Here is a 12,095-nt window from a genome sequence, read left to right on the forward strand (position 1 = left end):
CACTGGCATGGTATGGGAAAGGGGGTGGGGAAATACTACTGGAGAGGATGAGGGAGTTCTGGATAAGGAAGGAAGGAAGGGAGAAAGAGCTGGCTTTTTTGGGAATATTATTCGCAAAAAAGCCAGCTCTTTCTTCCTTCCTTCCTCCATATTAGCATATTCATTTGCATACATATATATGTATATGCAAATGAATATGCTAATATGCCCCATCTCATTCTTTGCCCCCCCCCCCCCCCAAATGAAACAGTCAAACTATGCCCATGGGCAAATCTCTAGCACTGGGATAGGACACCCTTGGAATTTCTGCCCCCCCCCCATCCCCGTTGGCAGTAGGAGATGCTTTAATAAGACATCATCTCCTACTACCACAGGACCAATCTTGCAGTAAGAGCTTCAAAATCTCACAGCTCTTATTGTGAGGCTGGTCCTTTGGCAGCAAGAGATGGCATTTTATTAAGCTGTCTCCTGCTGCTGATGGAGGGGAAGGTGGATTGTTGGTGCTGCAGAGAACTGGAAGAAGAGAAGATTGTAGAGCCATGAAGTGGAGTCAGCGGGACTGGAGGCGAGTCCCCAAAATCTCCCTCTCAAAAAGTGGGCCCCCCTTGCCAGTTCTGCATCTTGCAGGGCTATAAAAAGGAAGTGCAGAGTTCCAGAAAGTAGAACATTTTACTACATTTTGAAGAGGACTGCCAGTGCCTTCCATTTCTTTTACCCACGAGTTTTACCTGCATGTGCAGCACCTGCTCTGCTCTTCATGTAAAGACAGCCTGTCCAATTGTGTGCATAACCCACCATACTTTAATTTCCTTTAGATGGGTTTGATAATTTATTCAGAGTTGAGCACCCTCAATCAGTGGCGTAGCCACGGGTGGGCCGGGGCCCACCCACTTAGGGCTCAGGCCCACCCAACAGTAGCACATGTTTAGCAGTAGCTGATGGGGATTCCAAGCTCTACCAGTTGAACACTTCCCCCTGATGGCAATGAAAATGGTGTGCTCCACATTACTGGCACCTGTGAATGCTCCGTTTTCAGCGCATGCCTGCTGCAGACTGCCAAGGTGCAGAGAAACATTTTCCCACCAGCTTAGATATTTTTTTGAGGGGAGGGGGAGAACACTTGGTGTCCAACCACTTCTTGCCTAGGCCCACCCAAAATCTGCTGTCTGGCTACGCCCCTGCGCCTCAATCATTTGGAAAAGTTGGCTGGTATGACTGAGGAGATACCACTCACAAGGTAAGGGAAGAAAGGAAGGAAGGAAACATAGGAAGCAAGAAGGGAGGGAGGGAGGGGGGAAGGTACCACTGATGAGTTGAAGGGAAATGGGAAACATACTGAGGAAGATACCACTGATGGGGAAAGGTGGAAGTTGGAAATGAACTGCTGACATGAGGATGTAGTAGTGTAGGAGGATGAAAACATTGGTAGTGAGAAGGGGAGGATACTGCAAACAAAACAAGCGGGCAGGTTCAGATTTAGGCATAGGCAACATACCTGCCTGGGGCTTCAAATAGCAGAGGGGAATGCTGTTCCTTGTTTTAGGGTAGTGATTTGCCCCAGCTCAGGGCTTCAGTATATCTATGAATACAATTGCACACAATGAAAGCAGTGCCAGTGCCCTCCCCCTTTTAATAATTAAACTCGAATTATGATTACCCCAACTCTACGCCTCCTAGAGTAATCTTGCAAAGAAACAAAGATAACTGGGCGTCTTCCTTTGAAACTACCCAAATTACTATTTTCAAAACTAAGATGCCAGCTGTTTTTTTTTTTAACAGGTTTACTCTGATGAGATGAGGAGAGTTGGGGTAATCATAACAGAGTTTAAGTATTAAAAGGGGGAGGGATACTGAAAGTCGGTATAGGGCAGACACCCTTGCACCTACCCTTATTACTGATATAATTTTTATATATGTATTTATTTTTCTGTAATACACCTCGTAGTAGCGAGCTGCTGGAGCATTTTGCATTTCAAATCCTTCCTTCTGGTGGTAGTTCTGGGGACATCAAACAAGCTGAAGGCAACGAGCATGCCAGGGGCGTCCAGGGAAGGCAACCAAATTATAAGCTAATTATAGGGAAAGATGGTTTAGGAAGGTGCAGAAAAGCAACTAAAATCAAAGCTTGCACATGACAACATCTGGAAGGTTAAAGCGCTTGCATGCTTTCTTGTGATCGCTGTTAGTTACCCGGCGGAAAGGTTAGAGACAGGAGCAGTAAATGTGGGAGTTCAAAGCTCCTTTTGATATTCCTTCCGGTAATACAAGGTGGGCCAGCGAGAGAGGACGGTGTGGAGTGAATCTCGCTCCCACCCCCCCCCCCCCTCCTTCCTGGAGTGAATCTTTCTTCCCCCCCCCCCCCCCCCCCATCCCGGTTGGAGCTTCCCCTCCTCTCCAATCACTGTACACGTGTCCCTGTCGCCAGGCCTTTTGCTACTTCTCCTCCTCCTCCCTTCCTCCACGTTTAGCACCATGCAGGAATGCCTTGGACGTCTTACTGGTTTGACTGGGCTTTCACAGCCTCTGCAGGCTGGGGTGAGTCAGTGTTTTGGCAATGGAGGGAGAGAGGGTGGGGACTGGAGTGAAGGCGCGTGTGACTGAGGGAGTGAATGATGTCAGGCAGGACTGAGCTTCAGACGGAGGGAGGAAAGGAGCTGAGAGAGATCTGCTGCTGGTGAGTGTGGCTGCTTTGCTCTTTTTCACGGCAGATGCGTTGGGAAGGGGTTAAAACTTTGTCGCGATCCGCCGAAGGGGGGAGGGGTAGAGTTCCCCGGGATCCCCCCCCCCCCCCCCCTACAGCATTTCTCGTCCCTGCCGTTAGATGATGGTCGCTGTGCCCGGGGGATCGGTATCAGTACCAGGGCAGAGTCGTTGCTGTGCTCGTGGGCTGTGGCTACAAGTGTTGCTACTTCTCCCTTTCTGAAGCCTCTCTTGCTGCTGAGGTCGTTGGAAGGGAGTGATTTTTGTTGTTTTTTTCTTTTCCGTGGGTGGGTAATTGCAAGGATGTGGTTAGTTGCTTTTTTTTTTCGTTTGTGTGCAGCCTAAGGAAGGTACGGGGGGGTTCCTGCCCATGGGGTGGGTCAGGGTGCTCGGTTGTGATGAGGGAGAAGAAGCAGAGCAGGGTTATTAGAGGTTAGCTTTTCGTAGAATTGGGCAACTTAGGCGTGAGATGGTTGCCTTCCCTTTCTTAGGGGTACATTAACATTTTCACTACTGCACCTACTTTTAAGCCTGCACACAAAAAAACAAAAAAAAACAAACCCCAGTGCTCAAATACAAAGGTATCGGCTTAAATGTTTAATTATGGGGGAGTTCTGCAGGTGGCTGCACTGCACATCCTGAACTTTACCAGTTTTAAAACAATGGCCTGACTTGTGCCCGTTATCAGCATGATGGGTACACATGGAATTTTTGGAAAGAAAATGATTCCCAACACCCTTGAGGGCCAACTTAATGCAAATGCTGAACTTGACTCCAGAATTGCATATCATGTTTAGGTCCCCATAACCCCAAGTGCTTAGTGCAACCTTTATATACAGAAAATGATCAAATGTGCCATATAATTCACTGCCAACAGACTGAATGGTCTGTTACCGTATACTTCTGTCTATCCAACCAGTTGCTAACAGTTTCATACAAGTCTTGTCTTGTCCTCTTATCTTTCAGTGGTTCCTTTGACCACAAAATTTTGGTTAATGGCGTTTGGCAGGTCATTTTCTGTGTGGGCTTGGGCATGAAATTCAGTGGTGAGGTGCGGGTTGCCCACCTCTGGCTTAGTGGAAAGCGGAAACAAAAGAGCAGATCGATAAGAGAGAAATATCAATTTATAAGTTGACAAAAAATATTCAGAATCAGCCCGACACTGTCACATAATAAATTGATATTTCTCTCTTATCGATCTGCCCTTTTGTTTTTCCATTTTGGAGTTTGCAGACTGGTTGCCCTGTTGTTTTCTTAGTGGAAAGGAGGCAATAGAAATTAGTACCATACTGACTTTCCCATAGATCAGCAGACCTTGCCTTTTCTGTGGTAAAGCCGCACTTGTGAGCTGGGTTCACTTACCAGTTGTAAAAAAACTAAATTTTCTGAAGTGATTTGTGTAGGCAACTAAAGGCAATTGACATGCTACATGGGCGTGTAAAGTTACAGAATATTAGGGAGGGGTTTAAAATTACTGTTAAGCAAAGCATATATAGTGGGTTGGGGGGGGGGGGGGGGATGTTGGTTGCAGGAGACACCTTCTCCTTTTTGGTGTTGGTGGAATTAATTTTGTGCCCTGATGATGTGGGAGGCTCAGAGTGCAAAAGATACTTCTTCCTAGTTCTATTTTGCAGTCTGGAAGGCTAACTGCTTTGAAAATATGCCTCTTTGTCTCCAAGAGCACATAGTCCAGCTTTGAATGACTTTAGCGGTAGGACAAATCCCTCCTTTCAGTACCTTTCTCCACCACCGCCAACTCCAGGCTCCGCCCTTTCTGCCTCGCCTCACCCCACGCGTGGAACAAACTCCCCGAGTCCATACGCCAGGCTCCCTCCCTGCCCATCTTCAAATCTCTGCTTAAAGCCCACCTCTTCAACGTCGCCTTCGGCACCTAACCTCTACACCTCTACCCAGGAAATCTAGACTGCCCAACTTGATATTTCGTTCTTTAGATTGTAAGCTCCTTTGAGCAGGGACCGTCCTTCTTTGTTTATTTTGTACAGCGCTGCGAAACCCTAGTAGCGCTCTAGAAATGTTAAGTAGTAGTAGTCTTAATTTTAGTCCCTAGTGGAGAAATACTAGCTTCCATTCCGTCAAGATGGGATGGGAGGGTGGGAGAGTTTGAAGGCTTAGGCCTTCGTATCTGTTGGGAGGGGTGGCTGGGGCCATACGAGTCTGGGTCGGTTGGTCGTCCCTGGCATTTTTCTCTGGGGGGAAAAAGGGGGAGGAGACAGATAACAAACAGATAACTGCCATTTAACAAATGGCAGTTTTTGGACAGAAAACTCCTCACACAATGGTGGTTGAAGCAATTGTATATTTTCTTTCAGGGTCATGGGAAATGGGATATTTTACTACTCACTGTTGTTTTGGCTGGGTTGCTTCTTGGGGGGGGGGGATTTTCTTTTTCTCTCATAAATTAGAATCGCAGTTTCCGCTCAATAGATGTTGTGTTTGATGGTGTGAGCCTCTTTAGTTGTATTCTTGTTGTTTGATTGTGCTGTTGCTTGTGGTTTTGAATAAAAACTGTTTAATCTTACAGAATACTAGCTACATGTGCAGATAAGCGAACAGTTGTGTGTAAGTGCCAGCAGGATGCTTAAGTGCTGTTCTACAGCGGTGAGCGTGAGTGACATACCCTCGGATTCTATATGTGGCGCTCAAAATCATGCGTACATGCACAATTTACTTGAGTAAAAACCTAATTAGCACCAATAACTGGGCACTAGCAATCAAGTATTGGTGTAACTATTTGGATTTATGTGTGCATCTTGCTAAGCACTATTGCAGTGGTTCCCATACCTGGTCCTGGAGGCCCCTCAGCCGAAGTCAGGTTTTCAGGATATCCACAATGAATATTCATGAGAGAGATTTGCATGCACTGCCTCCACTGCACGCAAATCTCTCATGAATATTCATTGTGGATGCACTGAAAACCTGACTATAAAGGTGCGCGTGTAAATCTTTTAGTGTGAAACTGAAAAGGGGCGTGGCCATGTGAGGAGCTTGGGCGGGTCAGGGTGGTCACTAAAGCGCGCTCCATTATAGAATTCAGGAGATCTGTGCCTAATTTATGCATGAGGACTGGGAGACTGGGCGGCTAAATGGCAGATGATGTTTAATGTGAGCAAGTGCAAGGTGATGCATGTGGGAAAAAAGAACCCGAATTATAGCTACGTCATGCAAGGTTCCACGTTAGGAGTTACGGACCAAGAAGGGGATCTGGGTGTCGTCGTCGATAACACACTGAAACCTTCTGCTCAGTGTGCGGCTGCGGCTAAGAAAGCAAATAGAATGTTGGGTATTATTAGGAAAGGTATGGAAAAGAGGTGTGAGGATGTTATAATGCCGTTGTATCGCTCCATGGTGCGACCGCACCTTGAGTATTGTGTTCAATTCTGGTCGCCGCATCTCAAGAAAGATATAGTAGAATTGGAAAAGGTGCAGCGAAGGGCGACTAAAATGATAGCGGGGATGGGACGACTTCCCTATGAAGAAAGACTAAGGAGGCTAGGGCTATACAGCTTGGAGAAGAGACGGCTGAGGGGAGACATGATAGAGGTATATAAAATAATGAGTGGAGTGGAACAGGTGGATGTGAAGCGTCTGTTCACGCTTTCCAAAAATACTAGGACTAGGGGGCATGCGATGAAACTACAGTGTAGTAAATTTAAAACAAATCGGAGAAAATTTTTCTTCACCCAACGTGTAATTAAACTCTGGAATTCGTTGCCGGAGAAAGTGGTGAAGGCGGTTAGCTTAGCAGAGTTTAAAAAGGGGTTGGACGGTTTCCTAAAGGACAAGTCCATAAACCGCTACATGCTGTACATGTTACCCTTTTTTTGGACTGTCTCAGTGTAACCTGTTGCTTTGCTTATAATACTGAGGGGAAGCTGAAGTTTCTTAGACAGGAATGGGAAGTGCTGGATCTGTTACTTTTTTTTCTGTTTTATTTTATGGCAGAACTTTATGAAAGTGTCAAATGAGAATTACAATATCAAAAGTGTTAACAAAATATAACTCCAGAATTATATAGACACTATCCCATTAGCGATCCACCAGGACAAATCTTCATCCAATGTATAACAATTTTAATTCTTTTTCACTCCAATTCAAAGCAGAGAACTGCCCAAACCTCCCACTCCTCTCTGTGCACCATTACCACAGTCAGTATCTGTTGCCAGGATTGTATCTCTTAGGACCACAAGTCCAAAGAGTTTCTCAGTGTCTCCAGAAAGTCAGTCGTTTTAGGGGCTTCCATATTTTTTCCCCCACTTAGGCAGCTCTTCTGTGCTCTGCTAGAAGTTTTTCCATGTTAAAAATATACCATGGTTTATCCCAGTGGTTTTCAACCTAGTCCTCAGGCACCACTTGGCTAGTTGGGTTTTCAGGCTATCCACAATGAATATGCATGAGAGAGATTTGCATGCCCTGCCTTCTTGGGGTGGAGGGGGGGGACTCCCAGTGCCCTGCAAGCACTAATTTCACTGCAGTATATAAGAAGGGTATTTTGAGAAAATTGTCAAGCTACCTTTTATAAGCATTGTAACTTTTAGCATGTGATATGACTCTGGAACGTTGTTGTTATTGTTTTCTAAGCTTGTCTGCAGATGATTGGTGCTGTGGAGCATTAGAAGAAGGTACATTTCACTTTATTGGTAAAAGTGTAATTTCTCCTGCACCGGTACATTTTGTATGGTGTTCAGCTACCTTGGTGGCATAAACAGGAATATTATGCATGTAGGAATAGTTATTTAGTGACAGGATTATCAGCTAAAAAGGGAAATAGTAACATAGTAAATGACGGCAGACAAAGACCTGTACAGTCCATCCAGTCTGCCCAACAAAATAAACTCATTTTACATTGTATGTGATACTTTATACCCGAGTTTCATTTGTCCTTGCCATTCTCAGGGCACAGACCGCAGAAGTCTGCCCAGCACTGTTCTTGTACTAAGTTCTGAAGCTAACTTTAATGCAAGAACAGTGCTGGTCAGACTTCTACACTTCAGAGGTTCCAGTGTGAATGTTGCGTGGGATACCTTAATTTGTGTGTTCCCACGGTCATCTGGAGTTGCTTTGCTAAGGTCCTACAGTTTCTCAGAAGTTCCAACTCTTCTCAAAGCTTCTTGTTACATGGGGAATTTGCTTTTATTTTCTGCTCATTTGCTACCAGATCGAAGTTGTTCAGATAATTCCAGGTCCTGATTTTGCTCCATTGCCTGGCCTGAGTCATTTGGCAGTCTTTTAAGTTTCATCTGTTTATTGAAATGTTCAAAGAAAATCAAACAATAACAGTATAAGTACTTGATGTTAATACCTTACTTAATAAAGAATATAGCGAGATGGTGTACAAATTATGTCACAAGAAAAATATTAAGCAGAGAGAAAAAAATGGGCCGACAGTTGAAGACATTATATCAACAGTCTTAAACCTAAAACAAACTTGAACAAGAAATAACTAGGGAGCAGCTATAGTTTCCGCAGAGGATAATCATAAAATACAGATGAAACCACAGAGATCAGGTCACCAGATATGAGATTAGTAAGGAAGCAAACAAAAAAATTAAGAATTAGTGTGTTATACCCAGGGCTTTTTTTGAGGGGGTACTTAGGGGTACTGAGTACCGGCACCTTTTTCATTGTCTGCTAAAATTGACCCACGGACCCCAAGTTTTAATAAAAGAGCTCAGGCTCTACACACCAATTCTTCCTTGTCATAGGTTCTGTGACTAGTTGCAGGGGGCCTGGCTATTGTGGGGTGGGTCCCTCAGTGATCACCCCACCCCTGAAGGGTGGCCTAGCATTTGAGTACCGGCACCTTTTTTGCTAGCTAAAATGCACTGGTTATACCCATCCAAAGGGGTCCACATTCTCTTAATCGCAGAGGTTTTAACCAAATCAGTCATATGGCCAATTCTAGTTTTTCTAGTAAGGCAGACTAAATCCCACCAGTGATTAAAATAGATTGTAGAAATGTTTTTATAGGAGTTTAGAATAACTTTAAGAGCTAAGGCTAACAGGACATCAACCAGCCTGCATTGGAGAGGGTCGGACAAGCAGGAGAAATCAGTAGAACATCAAATAATCATAGCGAGTCATTTTTCAGTCTTAATGGCAAATTAACATGGCACGTTTTACCCTCAGAACAGTGTATGGGAGGAAAAAAAACATTAACCCCTAATTGTATAAAAGTCACCAAAAATTGTGCATGTGATTTAATTGAATAATGTGCCAATAATTGGCTTTTTAACAAGCAATTGGTGCTAATTGAAATCAATTAACGCATACACATGTAAATTTATGTGCAAGAGCCATGCTTAAATTTTACATGCATCTCGGAAAAGGAGCGCAGAAATGGGCGGGTCATGGCATTTCAGGGCGGAGCTTGGATGTAGATTCCAGTTATATGCACAATTAATAGAATACGGGGGTTCTGCGCATAAATTTAGGTGGGAGCATTAGCACCATATTTTTGTTGGCCCAAATGGGTGCGCCTAAATTTACGCATCATCATCTCTGTGCTTAAGTGCTATTCCGGTGGTTCCCAAACCTGGTCCTGGAGGCACGCCAGCCAGTCAGGTTTTCAGGATATCCAGAATGAATATTCATAAGTGAGATTTGCGTGCACTGCCTCCACTGCATGAAAATCTCTCTCATGCATCTTCATTGTGGGTATCCTGAAAACCTGACTGGCTGGAGTTCCTCCAGCACCAGGTTTGGGAATCACTGCGCTTAAGACTGTTTTTTCCACACCGCTTTTTTTTTTTTTTAGACTTAGTTTTTAGAATTCATCCCAAAGTGGGAAATGTTCCGAAAATGTGGAATTGCCCAATGCAGTTTGTATTTGAAATGTGACTTTCCTTTGGTTTGTGCACAGAAGAAATCCATTGCTCTGAATGTAAAGATTGCTTAGTAGTACTCTGAATCATCTGCTTGTGATAATTTATGTATTACATTTGTATCCCGCACAATTCCCGCTCATCGCAAGCTCTATGCGGCTTACATAGTAACAACTGAACATTCTGTTGTGCTGTGTAGCTTTTGATGCCTTTGAGCTCCAGACTAGTATACTTGTCATGCCTGTATGTTGCAAAGGCCTCCAGTGGTAAATGGTGTTCAGACAGATATAGTTTTTAAGACTTGGTAGAACAGGAGGTTTATCTCAGTGGCGTAGCTACGTGGGGCCATGGGGGCCTGAGCCCCCGTAGATTTGGCCCTGGACCCCCCTGCCGACGACCCTCTCGACCCCCCCTCCCGCCGCCAACCCTCCCCCACCGACCCTGATTTTCAGCAGTGTTGCAAAGGTAATGCCTCTGAAAATCCAGACAGACGGCACTATTTGGGCAGAGTCTGGCAGAGTTTGTACTTATATGGGTAGTGGCAGTATTCAGTCTGCTACCCAGATAAAGTTAGGGCAGCAGCAAAGCTGTCCTAATATTGTCTGATTGTTTACTAGGTACCTGTCTGAAAATCGTTGGTATCCAGATATGTGCTGGAGGCCAGGTTATACCCAGATACTAAGCGCCAGCCTGTATCCAGATACCAACCCAGAATATCCAGGCGTAAAAAACAACTGTGGCATCTATGTTTTAAATCAAACGCTGACTGCTTCAGCTGAATACTTGGGGGACGGGGGATAATTTTCTATTTATTATATGAAAGAGGATTCCTACAAGCATTTGCACACTTTTATCCACAGGATCTCAAAGTAATAGCGTTGGATTGTGGAGACTATTATAAATCTGTTTCTGGCCCTCTGGGCCTTTTTCATAATTCCTTTTCCTTATTTTCTCCTAATATATTTGTTTCTCCTGTATACATTTTTTAGTGTATTGTGTGAAACCTTTTATTACAGCTATAGCCCCAGCTTTTAAGTCCCCTTCGTTAAGTCCTTGTTCCAGTTTTTATCTGCTTGCGCCTTATTCATATTTAACAGATGCTTCGATTACTTGTTTGTCAGCATGGGAGTTCTTAACCAGCACCAGGATCTGGACACGTAGAATATTATCTTTGTAGTAATGTAGCAAAGCTTGCCTATTCCTCACTATTGAAAATGTGATAGTGAAATAGCACCTTCCTCTCCCCCCTGGCATGACTGTAGGTGGAGTCCTTCTCAGCTTAGAGGGAACAGCGGTGTGGGTTTGCCTGCCTGAGTGCCAGTGATTACCAAGTAAGTTACGATATTCTCTAAGTTACACACATAAATGTGTGCTCACCTGTAAAATCTACATTATCACAGATATGAATACATTCACAGAACAGCAAACAAGTGCACGGGCGCAGCTATATGCTACTATTCTGAACACTTAGGGGGGGGGGGCTTTTACTAAAGAGTAGCTTGAGTTATCTACAGAAGGGCCCATTTTATTGCTGTGGGCCCTGCTGCAGATAACTCAAGCTAATCTTTAGTAAAAGGCCTCCTTAGGCCCAAAACTGGTGGGTAACTGCTTGGATGTTATTACAGTAGGTGGGTATATCAAGTTTATTAAACATAAATGTAATTAGCTCCAAATGCCATGAGGGTAGCCGCCAGTAATACTTCAGCGAGACTCCAGGGCAGAATAATCCGGAATTGTAAATCCTGTGACAGATTCCTAGCTTCAAACCAGGGCTGTGGAGTTGGTTGGAAGCAATGTTGGGTGGAGTCAATAAAAATGTACTGACTGATTCCAGCTTCAACATAAAAACTCAGGGCTTTTTTTTGAAGAGGTACTTGGGGGTACTGAGTACCGGCACCTTTTCCATTGTCTGCTAAAATTGACCCATGGTCCCCAACTTTTAACGAAAGAGCTCAGGTTCCATACAACAATTCTGCCTTGTCATAGATTCTGTGACTGGTTGCAGGGGGCTTGGCTATTGTGGGGTGGGTCCCTCAAGTGATCACCCCACCCCACACTGGCATTTGAGTACCGGCACCTTTTTCGCTAGAAAAAATGCACTGTAAAAACTTAACATTACAAAATGGTAGAACATTATGACATATAGTAAATTTATCATTTTATACTCTTTGTCCTGGATCTAAAGTACTGGTAGATATGTTATATTCACCAGGACTTTAGATCCAGAACAAGTCGGAGTTGAAGGTTTGGTGTACTGACTCCAGAGCCCTGCTTCAAACACTGAAAGGGCAGGGCTGCCCAGAGCCGGGGCTGGGCCCGGGACAAGACTGCCCCCAGGCCCCCCCACCCGAGGTCGCCGGGCCCCCCCCTTCACCCGCTGCTAGGCTCTCCGAACTAACCTGAAGCGCCTTCACGTTCGCATCGCAGCATCAGCAGGGCAGACCTCTCCTTCCTTCCGTTACAGTGGGGGAAATAAGTATTTGATCCCTTGCTGATTTTGTAAGTTTGCCCACTGACAAAGACATGAGCAGCCCATAATTGAAGGGTAGGTTA

At 44.7% G+C, this 12,095-nt stretch overlaps 1 protein-coding gene across 7 annotated transcripts in view; it reads left to right on the forward strand.

The window, feature by feature from the left end:
• The first annotated feature begins 1,137 nt into the window (after window positions 1–1,137).
• Window positions 1,138–12,095, forward strand: part of SGMS2 (sphingomyelin synthase 2) — a 186,406-nt gene continuing 175,448 nt past the window's right edge. For 3 of the 7 annotated variants that reach the window (XM_030190781.1, XM_030190789.1, XM_030190787.1), the window contains exons 1-2: window positions 2,472–2,535; window positions 10,805–10,873. The gene's annotated coding sequence lies outside the window, so the exon portion shown is untranslated. Of the gene's footprint in view, window positions 1,238–2,467; window positions 2,536–2,597; window positions 2,675–2,921; window positions 2,988–10,804; window positions 10,874–12,095 lie in introns of those variants that run through there. The other 4 variants (XM_030190784.1, XM_030190785.1, XM_030190783.1 and 1 more) reach the window with 4 other exon arrangements.

Source organism: Microcaecilia unicolor, chromosome 2, assembly GCF_901765095.1.
Source record: "Microcaecilia unicolor chromosome 2, aMicUni1.1, whole genome shotgun sequence".
Lineage (NCBI taxonomy): Eukaryota > Metazoa > Chordata > Amphibia > Gymnophiona > Siphonopidae > Microcaecilia > Microcaecilia unicolor.